Below are 15,302 nucleotides of genomic sequence, written 5' to 3' on the forward strand. Positions count from 1 at the left end.
ATAGTACAATCTATTATTTACAATAACAATATATATTTTTTGTTTTTGGGTTCAGATTAAGGATGCACCGACACTGATACTAGTATCGGTATTGGTGCAGATACCGAGTATTTGGGTGAGTACTTGTACTTGCCCAAATGCTTCGATACTTACCCCCTGATAACGGAACTTCCAGTCATAGGGAGATTCCCTCTGACCGGCAGTCCTGTGAGGGAACATGGAGCTGGCTTCCTGGCCAATCAGGAAGCCGGGCGACCCTCCTCCCAGCGTCCTGATTGGCCGGGAAGCCAGCTCGATGCTGATTGGCTGGGAAGCTGGATCCATGCTAGTGGAAGTACAGGTATCTGTACTCGATATCGGCAAATACCGAAAGAGAAATATCTGTACTCATACTTGATACCGAAGAACCAATATCGATGCATCTCTAGTTTAGATACACTTCAATGTTGTTTTATATCGCATTAGGCAGGGTTAGGACTTTGGTTAGGACTTTTTAAATGCTGTGCGCCCATTAAGGAGATTTTTTCTGCTTGATTTTTTTGGCGTTGTGTCCTCATACAAAATACTCCCATCCTCTTCTGACATCTGTCACCTGGACAGGAAGTGAGGGTAAATCTCTATCCTCATACCACAGATGGAAATAAAATCCTGACAGATATTCTATCTCACTTTGCTAGAACATTGGCCTTCCATGCTATCCAAAACTAAAAAAACTGGAGTTGGGCTTTAATAACAGCTTCAGTTGATTTGTCGGTGTGTGGTGTATGTTTTGCCATCCCTGAAGAAGAAAGCCCAAGCTTGAGCAAATGTAACATAGATCGGGGCCTAGGATGGCAAAATGTTAGGGAGTGGCTTAGCATATTTTTCATATTTTTTAAATCTTTATTATATAGATCTTCAGGGAGAAAAATATTAGAAAATGTATATTTTACCTTACAAAAAATGAACATCTCAGTTGAGGTGTATACAACTGTAAGTGGTCACGAGGGAACAGTACAATACAAGTAATCAGGATTTAACATATAATTAAACTCACACTTTTTCAATAATTCATCCAGATCAAATAAATATACATTGCCCATTTCTGCCCAAACACAGTCATCGTGTTTCCAAACAGCTCCAACTCTCTCAGCTCTGCTTTCCTGATCTTCCTGTCCAGTACAAGATCCCAAGGAACAGAGCAAACTGCAGCAGACATCCATTTACTAGCTTGGAAAAGGGAGCAGGACGGAGAGAGGAAATGGGAGAGAGTTAGAAGGGGAGTAAATTGCCCTGGTGTACTTTGCAGAGACACACATATTCCTATCACACACAAGGGTGGCTGCATAGGACCCTGCAAGGCAAAGAAGGATATCAGGGCCAGTGCTCAGGAGACCAGCTGAATCTGCAGGAAACTAATACTTTTAAACAATAAGAGGTAGCATCCACTGCAAGTAATTTAATCAACATTTACATTTCCTTAAAAAAACTTTGACTTTATCATCACTTTAAAGTGCTAATAAACCCTAAATATTAATAGCAACTTAACTGGGCACCTTCCGTGTTTTCGACATGCTCTCTAAGAGCTTGCAGTTCTTCTTCCATGAGCTACTTCAAAGATCCCTGCTTAGGGTTTCCTCCGCTGGGAGGCTCCATTGCCTTTTGGGGTCCTATGGAGCCACTCTTACGTGCACACTCTCGGTAGAGGCCATGAGCCAGCTGCCTGTGTTGACATACACAGGTGGCAACAGAGGACTAAGTCGGGGGAACGCATGCGCGGTGGCACTGGTAGTGCTAAGACCCATTGGACATGTAGTCCCAAAGAGAGGGCTTGAGGGACAATAATGCCGTTACCCCCAGAAGTTCGAGGAAACTGCGCAAAGCACGTCTGAGGCTGCGCTAGCAGGAGCATCTGGTTGTGAGTGTTTATGCACTTTTTTTATAGTTAAAAAAAGCATTGTTTTCTGTTTATCTAACCTAAATACATCAAAGCCTGAGAAAAAATGTGAGGCTACAATACCGCTTTTAATTCAACGCTGTTTAGCACTCTCATCTTTTCACTTGTATCTTCTTGTTTCTGTTCTCAAATAACAGTACTGACGTATTTCTTTCTGATAATTGCTGCGGAAAACATCTGAGTCCTTTTATACTTATTATTTGTTGTTATGCTACCAAACAGAACAATATTTTAAAGTGAACCTGTGCTTTGCCCATGCACATCCTGCTTCCCTGTGCTGCTATACTGATCTTTACTTCGACCCCTTGCTGCCATGTTCACCCGATAAACTGAAGAGAAAAAGCCTGGTGTAAGTGACAAATAAAAAATGTGGATTTATTAATTTTTTGATTTGAGCTTGCAAAGTTGAATTGCGGTGATATGCATAGGCTCCTGCAGACTATTCCCCCAACCTAGGTCCGTACCACAGCAGTGTCAGCCTGGTCATTTAGTCTTTTCATTCACGGATCCTGTGAATGGATAAGTGAATGAATGATGCACAGTCATGTCAAATTCAAATAAAAACAGGAGCCTGTGGGGAGAAGCACCCTGTGATTCAAGAAAGTGAGGGGACGGGTTGAGGGTTAGGGGCTGGTAATTACACCATGTTCCATGTTACTGTATGCTCTACATATGGTTGTAACAGGGAACATGTGATTAGCATTCGACAAGGCTGTGGACTACCCACGCCCAGCTCTGTATTAAGGAACGAAGGGGCGACAGTCACCTCTCCACCATACTCAGAAGTAGCAGGTATTTTACTATCTTCGCCGGGTGAATAGCGTAGGAAGAGAATGAAGGGAAGGTTGGTGTAAGACGTGGTGGTGAGGGTGGCATTAAGTGAACCTGCAGAGTCTCATTAAAGCCCAACTCAAGCCCTAACTTTTTTTTCATTTTAGAGTGGGGAAGAATGAGAAACCCAGTCCTGTTTTTATTTGTTATCTGTGTTCCAATTGGGGAAAGCTCTCCAGTGCAGAGAGTAACTAGGAAAGGTTAGAACATCTGTCAGGTTACTATTACTGCTTGTGTCTTTATTGTCTTAGTGACAACCCCGTGCCTTTTGTCACAGATAGAGGGAGTTATGGGAAATCTCCCCAAGGTGGTCATGGACAGCACAACCTGACAGAAGCATTTACTTTTTTCTTCTCCTAAAAAACTTTTAAAGGAGAACTACGGGGTCAGTGTTTTTCCCCATAGTTCTCCTTAGGGTAACGGGAGGACACAAACTAGCGTCCTCCCGTCACCCTAGGCTCAGTATACCGCGAGCTGCAGCTCGCGGTATGCTGAGACGCCGCAGCCGGAGCGGATCCCGACGTAGATGACGGGATCCGCCCAGCTGCGTGAGTGACAGCTGGCTCTGCCTATCTAGAGGCAGAGCCAGCTGTACCCGCCCCCTCCCCCGTCAGTTCCACCAGTCAGCGCTGGCAGATCGGAGAGAGGGGAATCCAGCCCCTCCCCCTGTCACGGCAGAGAGCCGTGACAGGATCGAGAGGTGAGCGAACCTGGTATGTGTTCGCTCACCTCCCGATCTACTGAGCCGACCTGTGACAGTCTCATTGTCACAGGTCGGCTAGAACTATGAGGTGAGTGGAAATCACTCATCTCATAGTTCTCCTTTAACTTGAGTTGAGCTTTAAGGGGCCAGGTACCATCTGCTTTCATTGGCTATTGGTTGCCTAGCCTTTAATGGGTCCAGCAATTCATCCATTAAAGATATCTTCATTTTTGTATTTTAAAAAAGCAACGCACTGTTTTCTCATTTAACTGTGGAACTAATTCCCTCATGTCATGTGTCTTGTCAATTTTACCACCATTAAATGGCATTCCTTAGATACCAGATTGCTCAGCGCCACCTACAGGATGTTAAATTGTACTACAACCAACAAGAGTAACTCAATAAGAGTAGCAAACTATTGCTTTTTGTCTATCTTGTATTCTAAAATAATATGTAAATGAAGGTAAATGATTTGCACTCATCGAGTTACAGTTTGGAAGTAGATCATTCCTTATTGGTGGCCACACCAAAGCTTGAAAGAGAAATTAAAAGTGCCTGTTTGGTTAGAGTTTACAGGGTAAAAATGCAGGAAGTTGGAATGTTCTAGCTGTGTTTGTATTGGTTTCTATGCACAACCCAAATAATATACTTATAGATTTGTCAGCTTCCCCCTAAATTTTGTCCATGTGAGTGTGTGTGTGTATATGTGTGGTGATAAGACATTTGACAATGAGCTCTTTTGGTGGCAGGGTCTGATATCAATGACCCATGTAAATCATTGCATATAATAATCGATCTGTATGAATGTATAAACATAAACATTTTGTAAAAAGCGAGGATAAGATTTGCAATCTGTCTTCATGGACATTTTTAAAGTACACAAGGGAACCGTATGTAGATGATAACGGCCAAGAACTCTCTTGGGTTTTTATTGTTGTCTGTTTCCTTATTTGGGAGATTCCCCCTCACTTCCTGTAATATCACTGGAACAGGAAGTTAGGAACATGGACGGCCATAACAAGCACTTTTACTAGTAGAGTGAAGAAGTGGGAATTTCCTTAGTTCCTTTATCACAGAAAGTGAAGTGTTATCTCCCCAACTAGGACACAGGTAGCAACAAAATGTTCTAACCCTTCTATCTTATAAAATACAAAGAACAAAACAAAAAAGGGTGCAGTATTACTCGAATGTGACAAATCAAAAGTTGGCTTGCTGCCTGCATATGGTATTCTGTGCTTTCCGGGCTTGTGCGCCGATAAATCTAGAGTGATGGTGCTTGGAACTTGTTGACTTGTATTTTTTAGGTTCAAATTTAGGTCCGTGAAAAATATAGGCATGCAGGCAAATGTAGGACTTTAGTGAGCAGGGTATCTAGGTACCAGAAACAAATAATGGTATTCAAAAGACTCTGTTCCTGGGTTAACATTCTATCACTGCAGCAGAGAAGGCTTTATATTCTTCTGTCCCACTGATTTTTGCTCTGAAGAATCTATACATTTGACACTTTCAGGAGTGTTGAATGTCTGCATCCCTGTCATCAAGTATGGATCCTTCCGCTCACTCCTTCGTCACTGCTATGTCCTGTATTGACATAGGGGCTGCTGGTTGCTTGCAGAGGGTAGCCAGGCATCGGGCACAACAAGAAGTCTAATAGGTTTGAAGAGGTCATTGGAAATATACAGCAGAAAAATCACAGCTTACCCCCAATAATCATCTAAGGCTGGGTTCACACCTAGGCGTATTGAATATGTGCGTTTGTCGCGCGTTTCGCGTCGCACGTTTTTACCAATGGCGACAAACACGCGTTTCCGAGGGCTAATCGGCTGTATCCCAATGGAAACGCGCGACCAAAACGCCCCAAAGAAGTACATGTACTTCTTTGGGCGTAGGCCGTTTTGTAGCATGTTCAGACGGGTTGAAATACACCCAGGTGTGAACCATACCCATAGGAAATAATGGGATTTCGGTGTTTGAGCGTTTTGCAGAGCGTTCGAACGTGCTACAAAACGCCCAGGTGTGAACCAGGCCTAAGGGTGCATTCATACCAGAATGGGAGCCAAAAAACGTGAGTCACGGGAGGTATGAGTTGGCATAGTCTGTTGTCATCCGTTGCATTGTGTTATGCTGCGTTTTTGGGGGTTTTCTTCTGTTTGTTTTTCTACTTTTACATTAAGCTATATAAGGTATTGGTCCTGCCATCCGTTGATGCACGTTAGAAGTTCCCCCCAGTCTGTTGTGTTGCACTTTTTTCAACGGAGGGCATTGCAATGCAACAACTGTGATGGGTGTGAACTGCTCCCATTCCCACCCATTCATTTTCAGAAGTCCTTCTGTTGGCATCTATTGAAAAATGAATGCTAACGGATATGGTGTGAATAGGGCCTTAGTGCAGTAAAAATACAGATTTTGTTTTCTACATGCATCTGTACAAAAAGCAACCATTGACATGTTTCCGCCTTTCACGGACTTAGCTGCAGCATGTGGAAAAGCTCACACTTTCAGGAGGAACTCCGTGTGTCGGTATTTGTAATTGTGCTGCACTTGCTCTTGAAGAGGCCATTGCTTTGCAAAATGCTGAAGATCAGAGGAGTGGGTGGCAGGATAGGTAAGAAAAAAGCCTATTCTGTTGCGGTGACAATATTTTAATCCAGTGACCGGGTTCCTTTAAACTCTATCAGCAGGTAGGCGTGGAGTTGGTTTAAATGAAAAATGTTCAACTGTGACCAGCACGTTTTTCTTTGATCCACCACTTGAGCGATATGTGGCAACGTGCCCATCGCTGAGCACACATTATTGCTCTGCTTTTCTTTTGCAAGATTCTGAGGAAAGACAAGTTGTCCTTGCTTTGGTTATATCCTCAGAGAGCCTCCGAGCCAGCTGATCTTTGGAGCTTTACCAGCTGAAGGTTTTGTACCTTTTAAGGACACAGTTTATGCGATCCCCAGCAGCACCGTCCATGTGCGCAAGCAGCTCGATCTGTTTGTCGGTCTCCTAGGAAAACTTTCTCTACTGTATCACCGAAACCAGATGACAGTTGTGTAACCAAACTTTCTGGCCCCCCCGAGACTTGCTTTTGTATGCTTTTCAAACATGTTATTGTTGCATTTGAATTTGAATTAGGCTGTTTACATCAGTATTTCGACTTTTATCAAAATCTCTCACTGCATCCAAAGTTCTTGTAGCTTCTGGTCCTGGGTTCTACACAGTCTATCAATGTTTACATTGGGTTTCCTTCAGCTTCCTCAGTTTCCTTGCACAGTGCAAAGAACATGGAACTGTGTTAGATGAAATAAATATGTAATAGCCAATATTTTTAAGCTGGGACAAAGCCAAAAGTGTTAACAAAGTGATAATTTTAGGGCCTGTTTACACCTCCTGTGTATGTTAACACACAGTGAAAATGTGAATTGCATTAATGGTGTTATGGTTCACTCAAAAGAGAACTATGGCCAAACTTTTTTTGGCCATAGTTCTCTTCAGGGTCATAGGAGGACATATATAAATGTCCTCCAGTGACCCAAAACTCAGTATATATTGTGCTATTGTCTTCTATATGCTGAGAGCGCAGAGCCGCGCCGCAGCCAGGACAGATCCCGGCAATACTGTCGAGATCCACCCCGCTGGCTGATTGACAGCTGGCTTTGCTTCTCAAGAGGCCACCCCTTACCCCATCTGTTCATCCAGTCAGCGCTGGAAGAACGGAGAGGGGAGGGAGAAATCCCTGCAGGGAGCGGTGACTGACAGTCACATGCCATGAAAGTCAGCATTCCGTGGCATGTGTTCGCTGACTTCCTAAACAATAGAGCCAACCTGTGACAGCTTAAGTGTCACAGGTTGGCTTGAATTATGGGGATGAGAGTTTTTCACTCACCCCATAATTCTCCTTTAAGTTCAGGTGCATTTTTTACTGTAAATGTGAGTTGTGATTCCATTCAAAATGAATGGCAGTGCACATATACTATGGGGCTGATTTAAAAAGCTTTGTCCAGTGTAGGGTTGGGAGAACACCATTTGCACTGCATTACAGCCACTAGATGTAGCAGAGGAGCATAGGAAATTCAGTGGGAGAACCGGTTATAAAAAGACTACATTGGGTTAACATGCATTAAAACATCAGGACAGGGTCCCTCCGAAGCTGCCTCTCTTCACCGCTCTATAGGTCGTACTCTGACATCATCGAATACGAATAAAGGACCAGCAGTCCTGCACTCCAAGTGACGATGCCAAGGGCCCACACACAAACTGAAGATGTTAATGTAACAATGCTAAAAAAAGAGCTTTTAACCCTTGCAGTGCAGGAGGAGCCTCACTGCAAGGGTAACTTTGGATGGTACCCGGAGTCCAGCTTTAAAGTTTACCCCTGGTTTTGGTAAAATCTGGTATAAGACATATACAGTAATAACTGCCAAAGAGTTTTATAATTTATTATTAATAAAAGCTACCGTTCCATTTCAGTTCACATCCATTACTAATTTTCCCTAATTGTCTAATAAAAGTAAAATCTTTCTTCTTTGCCACAGCAAGCAACTACATTTTCCTCCTCATTAGTAAATGGCAAACTTCTTCTTTCACGGAACTGCACAGTACTAGCGGTCAAGTTACATTCAGCATGGTGAATAGGATATGGCATCTCTGTCGTGGTTTACAGGGACTGAAGGTTTGAAGAAACCATTCAACGCTGTGTTAAACATGATTTTGCTTGGCAGAGAAACTGACAATCTGTTACAACTTTTCAGGCAGATAGAACTCCACTACTGTTTGAGAAAAATGTTCCAGGTTATATTAGCAACATTATCTGGGTATAACAATCTATTGCAACCTTGCAGTAATACCTAACATCTGTTTGATAAATCTGTTGTACCTTGTTGTGTTGCTTAGCAGAAAAGCTGACTATTGATTTTTTTACTTTTATTTTTTAAAGTGTTTTATGCCTCAATGGACTTTCCTGCATGGTGCTTTATCAAAAGGTGCTATTGATAAAGAGCGCCAACCAGAGATAACACAAATGTCCCATTTCAAGCTCCCATTCGAAAACACCAAACCTCTGTTCATAGCAAATAAGATCAGTTAGCCTAACCCCCATTCTCCATTGATTTACAATAGCTATATACAAAAAAAGTATTTTATCATCCAGTTCCAATTTGCACATCTTTAATTGCTGTGTGTTTCAACATACCTAGATGAAAAAAATATTATGGCGTTTCCTAACCTCTTGACAGTATTTTCTTGGACGTGAGATAGATTTTTGAGGCTGAACATTTTGGAGTTATCATGGTTAGAAATGTTTGTGTGTACTCTTAAAAGTGGAATAAAATACAATGTCCTGGGCAAAGCCATCACATAAGTGGAACCTAGCTTCTCGGGAAGGACTTAGGTTTTGCTTTTTATTAATCCCTGCCCAATCTGTTCAGACCTTTGTGCCATTATACAGTTTTAAAATGTCATTCTTCAAATGGAAGTCACCTAAAGGGCAAATCAGTTCCTCATGGAGAAGGAATATAGTCTACATCTCACACATTTATTTAATCTCCAGCGAGAACCTTAAATGCATTGTTACCAAGTTTCTGAAATCTCTTTTGGAAGACCATCCTCTGAAACCTGTACATGAAAGTCAAACATGGATTTGTGTGTGACATGTACATATTTAGCTTTATGTCTAGAGAGAGACTCCTTCGTGCATAGTGGCCTTTGGCATCATCACCACCACCACCTGTAGCTGTTTTGTTATATAGGTATCACCACCGTGTCCTTCAGCCACAGTAACCCACAAGTAATGCTACTTCCCCGTTTTATTCTCATCATCTTCCTCTTTTCTAAGCTCATTTCCAAACATAGAAATGGTGCTGAATGTTGGGAAAAAAAAAACCTTATCCAGCCTGACTTCCACAAACTTAAAACACCATTATAACTCTCTGACTTACCAATCCTGGTAGTTTGACTGGTAGGTTAAGTTCTTGGTTCAAACCCTGAAAATTGTCAGTAGGACATATTTTGGATGCCTTGCTCATATCTAATCATTAAAATATAACCCAATTTGCTTCACCTGATGAACTTGCTCGCTAGTTTGTATTTTACTGAGCTTAGAGTCATATTTTGGATAGGCGTGAAGAGAAAGAAATTATATTTTGAAGCATAATGTTTGCGAATTGTGATTTATGTTATATTGGAAACTATAATTCTATTTTGTTTGGCAAACTTGATGTATTAAATAAGTATATTTTTTAATAAAGATTTCTAAACATGTTTAACAAACCTCTGCTTTTCTAAAGCTAAAAAAACTATATCATGTAAAAGAAGACTTGTATATTGGAACTTGAATCCTGGGGGCATGCAAGCTACTAGAGGTGTGTAGCAGCGGAATAGAGGTTCATTATTTTCAGGGCATGTTTGAGGATTAGGTTAGGTTAGTTTTAGAAGTTATAGGTCTAGATGACCCAATTGGGTGCAAGAATGGACCCAGAGGGCAGTGATAACTGGGCAAAGGTTAGGAGTGGGGTGCCCCAGGGTTCAGTCCTGGGACCGGTCCTGTTCATCTTATTCATCCATGACATAGAGATTGGAGATGCAGAGCAGTAAACTCTGAACAGAAGATATTCGCACTATAACAGGACCTAAGCAAAATTGTAAAACTGTATTGAGAACCTGGGGAGAGAGGGGGTTCAATTGTAGAATTCACAAGGGGTATTTCACTGTGAGAGTAGTGAAAGTTTGGAATTCCTTCCCACAGACGGTAGTATCTGATAACATTGATAAAAACAAGAAACTACTGGATGAGTTTCTTCTCTTGCAGAATCTACAGGGATATGGGAAGTTGTAAAGCTAGATAAATACACACACACACACACACACATACATAGGTTGAACTGTATGGACCTTGGTCTTTATCCAACCTTACATACTATGTTACTATGTTACTAAGTTCACTGTTTTAGGAGGTTAAAGAATAGGGAAACCCAAGAACAAAAATGTAATATATTGCACCCTACCATTCCTTAGATGAGATGACTGCAAACGCTTTTATTTTTTACCTTCTGTATCACTGCCCCTACTTGTAGATTGTAAACTCTCATGAGTACGGCCCTCTAATCCTTTTGCATGGCATTTTTTTGTTATGGTACTGTCTCCCCTTACGTTGTAACGCACTGTGCAAACTGTTGGCGGTATAGAAATCCTGTAAAATAATAATAATTTTTCAGACTAAGAACATTTCCAGCAAGTACACAAAATACCTGTTGTTCTTGCCAGAAGTGTCATGTCACTTGTCATTTCCTTGTGATCACTTCCAGTGTCCTTATCACTTCTTGTGAGATGAACTGAAAGCAAAAACAGTTTAATCTGTCTTCTCAGCTATATTCTCTAAACTACTCATTCCCTCTAAAGAGCCTAAAAAACACCAATACAGCCACGCTAAAGTACAACTAAAGCCAAAATGTTTTTTTTTTTTTTTAAATTGGATAGCGTAAGGGACGGTTATAATCACTGTTAGCTTTTTTTTTGCCATCTGTGTCTCATTGTGGAGATTTCCTCTCACTTTCTGTTTGATGGCCACAAGTAACAGGAAATCCCTCCAAATTGAGGGAAATCCCCGGTGGTCAGCAGGGTCTAATGTCCCTATTGAAAGATTTCCCTTATATTCCCATTCTGTGGACAACCCAAAATGTGGGATTTTTTATTCATCTTTCAGTGATAACAGTCACCAGGACCAGTGGCGTAACAACCGGGGGTGCGGGGGGGGTCACTTGCCCCGGGCGCAGGACTGAGGGGGGGCGCCGTCACGACCCCCGCTAAACGAAGCCATGGCTCCCTCTCCCTGACACGATCACCCGGCTCTAGCAATAAAAACCTTGCTTAATTAAATAACATGCTTATGGGGTTAGTTCAGTCTTTCTCAACCAGGCTGCTGTGTCACCCTGATGTGCATCTAGCCTCCTCAGGGGTGCCTCAGATTTTGTGGTAGTGGGACTATGATGTGAAGGGGGCTCCTGATGCAAAGGGGGAACTCTGATCTGAAAGGGGGGGATCTTGATTTGAAGGGGACACTTCGATGTGAAGAGGGAAACTTTTTTGGGTGTTTTTGCATGGGGTCCCCCTTAAAATGTATGACATTTTAGACTGAGGTGCCTGGAGATGCCGTGTCGGAAAAACGGTTTAGAAACATTGGGTTAGTTCACCTTTGTTAAAGAATAGCCTATGCAGTCAAGGAGCCCCAGTAGGTAAAAATTGTCTAAGCAGCTTTTAAATATCTTCATTAATGTATTTTCTATAATTTTAGGCCATTTGCACCCCCACCAAATCCTGCTCCAAAAACTCACAATATGCTACAAAGCTGCATCCTGTCATGGTGCCAGGAAGACCCAGATTTTGGACACATCACAGGAGTGAGCACTGTCCATGTTCCGAGCCCTGTAGATGGGTAGTGAGCACAGCCGCGATAACAGGAGAGAGAGTGTTATAACAAAACACTTTGACCTTTATATATAACAGACTGAAAGGGAGCAAAATGGAGAAGTGTATTATCAAGGGCTTCCCGAGGCCGGGTCCCCTCCTCTCTCCTGACACTGTCGGGCTCTCGGTCCATGACCGAGTGCCTGACTTTTTTGAGGGGGTGACACCAAAATGACTGTCAGTCATTTTGGTGTCACCCCTGCAATGGTGTCACCCGGGTGCGGGCCGCACCCCCTGCACCCCCCTTGTGATGCCACTGCGTATTATTAGGGTTTGCATACACTTTAAGTATTAAGGGGTTACATTAGTATAGAGCAGGGGAAGGCAACCTTGGCACTCTAGCTGTGGTGAAACAACATATCCATCATGCCTTTGCCTCTGGGACTCATGCCTAAGGCTATCAAGAGTCTTGCAACACCTAATGGGATTTGTCATTCCACAACTGGAGTGCTAAGGTTACCTACCCCAGGTATAGAGAATAGCCCCTTGCCAAAAACCAACAGTGTAGGATTCCCATGATTCCCTATGTGTATCAGGAATTGTAACCTGCCGCTTTAATTCCTCCCTCAGCTCTGGAGAAGTAAGCTCTGCTAAGATTCTATGACAAACGCACGCATGTGTTCTGCAGGATGATAAGAATTTTTTCCAGATTAAATCAGCGAGTGAACGCTTCGAGGCATTATTTTTGGCCTGTTGGTCAGTGAAATGATCTCACTAAAATATTTGTTAATTATTGAGGCTCTGCATCACTACGGACCTTGACTCATCACTAAATTCTGAAACATTTCATTTGTAATTCTGTATGAGTGCCAGAAAGTTCACCCTCTGACAAAAGAACATGCATTTAAAAGAAAATTCCACATTATTTTAAAAAATAATAATGCATGCACACTTCCTCACAAATGAAAAAATGTGTATTCGATACTTTTTTTGCGTTGCAGCCAATAAAGCATTGCAACTGCAAATCACTGTGGGTTGCGGGTGCAATGCCCTGGCTCCTGCAGATTCTCCCTCCCTTCCATGTGTGTAACGGGGTACAGACATTCAATAACATGAACGGGAGGAAGAATGAATGGACAACAAATGATTTGCAAAATACCAAATTAGATAATTAAGAGATAGGATGAAATATGTGTGTATTATGAATATTCATAAGCTGACCTGCACCAAGAGATTTAGGGCAGATTACAAACAAAAATTGTAAAAAGTTCCATTAGATACTGTATATTTAGGGCCACATTTTTACATCATGCTTCCCCAAGTCAACTGTTTTCTGTCCCTTTTTACTCTAGTTGACTGGTTTGCTTTAGTAACACATTGAAAAGATCTGATGCCATGGTCCCACAAGACACATTAATGATAGGGACAAAAAGGACAAAGGAGACAGTTTACATACTCTGCACCTAGAACCGACATCCAGAAGAGCAGAGCAAACTTTTGGTACTTGGTGTGCAAAGATAGATTAAGGCAGAATGGTTGAAAACAATCTTAATTTCCATTATGGATGAAATAGAGAGGAAAGCATCAAAACAAGTATAACATTCAGTCTAGAAAAATAACTATTTTTTGACAGATCTCAGTTAAAAGCTGATTCAGTGTTACTGTATGAAATCATAAATACTTAATGTGTAAATCTTTGAACCTGGGGTAGTTTGCCAAGGAGTAAACAATGCTGTTTGGACATGGCCAAGATGTAGATGTTTGCCATTCTTAGCCCCGTGGTTACTTTGTAACTGTACCCTGACGTCTTTGTCCTGACACCATGGGATGAAGCCAGCTTTTCACAATAGTTATGTTTCCTTCTATAAAGGCCTCAGACAATACAGGTGTGACTATTTTATTACCTAAGTGAGAGACTTGGATGAGCTGGCTGGTTCTTCGCCTGGAGATCAATCTGAGATAAGTGTAATCCACACTGCACAGTGCCACAATGGAGTGATACAGAAAAGTGAAATGAAGTTACGTAAGTGGCCTTTTATGCCATGTACACACCAAATGTTTTGTTGCAGCTAACCTACCCCTTTCCTGCTTTTAATTGGAAGGTGTCCACAGTGTTGACTGGTTGAAGACAACTTCCAGTAGTATGACTACATTTCTCTATTTGTCTTTTGCAGATTTGCAGTTTGAGCTGTACAGTGCATTCTCTATTCAGATTGTATTTAGTCTGTTTATGTTTTTTTTTGTTGATTGCTATTTATATATCTGATATCTGTTGATATATGTGGGGATTCACAGTAGTAGTGGTTTAAATGTAGGTAGTTCACTAGAAGCGCTGCAGAGATTGTATTATTAAAGCCCAGCTGTATGATAGATTTCTCCCTCCCACGCCCCACCATCTAATTGTTAGATTTAAAAAAACTCTCTATCTAATAGCCCTTTTTTGTATTTACCTTAAGCTGTGGTCACGTGATGCTGCAGCCCAGAGTCTGGTTTTCTTCCTGGTTGGTTTCTTTTTTGAGTGTCCATGCCAGCGCCTGCATGATGCGGACACTTCCTATTGATTGTCCATTGGCCAGCCTCCTCTTAGGATCCAGAAGAGGACCGACATCAACAGAGGGAGTGGAAGAGGATCTGCAGTCTCAGGTACCATCGCACTGTTGCATTTGCGGTCCCCCCACAGGGAAATGGCGGTGGTGAGGGACCCAAAGGGGACTTCACAATGTAAAGGAAAAATAAAGGCTGGTAGGATGTGTTATTTGTTTTGAGATGGGTGGGAGCGATGGGTGGGAAAAAAGCATTTTTGAGTACAGCTGGGCTTTAGGTATATCACACAATTGGGTTAACTAACAATTTTTTTAATTGCAGCAGCAATTAGTCAAGTGTCTCTATCATCTAAAATAGTACTTCAGAAATGACATCTATATCTACACTTTCAAGACTGTTGGACTCCTGGTCCTAATTTGAATGATGTGATTCCTTCCACCGGCTCCTACGTCACTGTAGGACACAGTAGTGAAGTAACAGCCTTCCAGCTTGTTGTGAAACTACAAATCCAAGCAAGCTTCTGCTTCTGTGAGTCATGCCTGTGGCTGACATAGTTTTGCAATATCTCTTGGTATTTGTAGTTGCACCACAGCTGGAGTGCTGAGGTTGCCTACCCCTTCTCTAGGCAGACCAGCAGCCCAGGACAGGCAATTATAAACTCTCTTCTCCACATGGGAGACCTTGTTCTCAATACTGTATTCAGTTTTGCATCAGGGTTACTGTAACAGTATGGTCATCTTGCTTGGACCAGGTTATGAACAGGTGGTATCATAAGAGCATGTCATTGAGAGATACCCTCATGGAACAAATTCAAGAGCATGGTGACGTCTTCACATCCACTGAAACCTGAGAGCGGGCACTCTGGTCAGAATCACTCAACAGCTATTTAAAGAACACAGTATC

This window comes from Nanorana parkeri, unplaced genomic scaffold (assembly GCF_000935625.1).
Source record: "Nanorana parkeri isolate BGI_ZX_2015 unplaced genomic scaffold, ASM93562v1 scaffold418, whole genome shotgun sequence".
NCBI lineage: Eukaryota > Metazoa > Chordata > Amphibia > Anura > Dicroglossidae > Nanorana > Nanorana parkeri.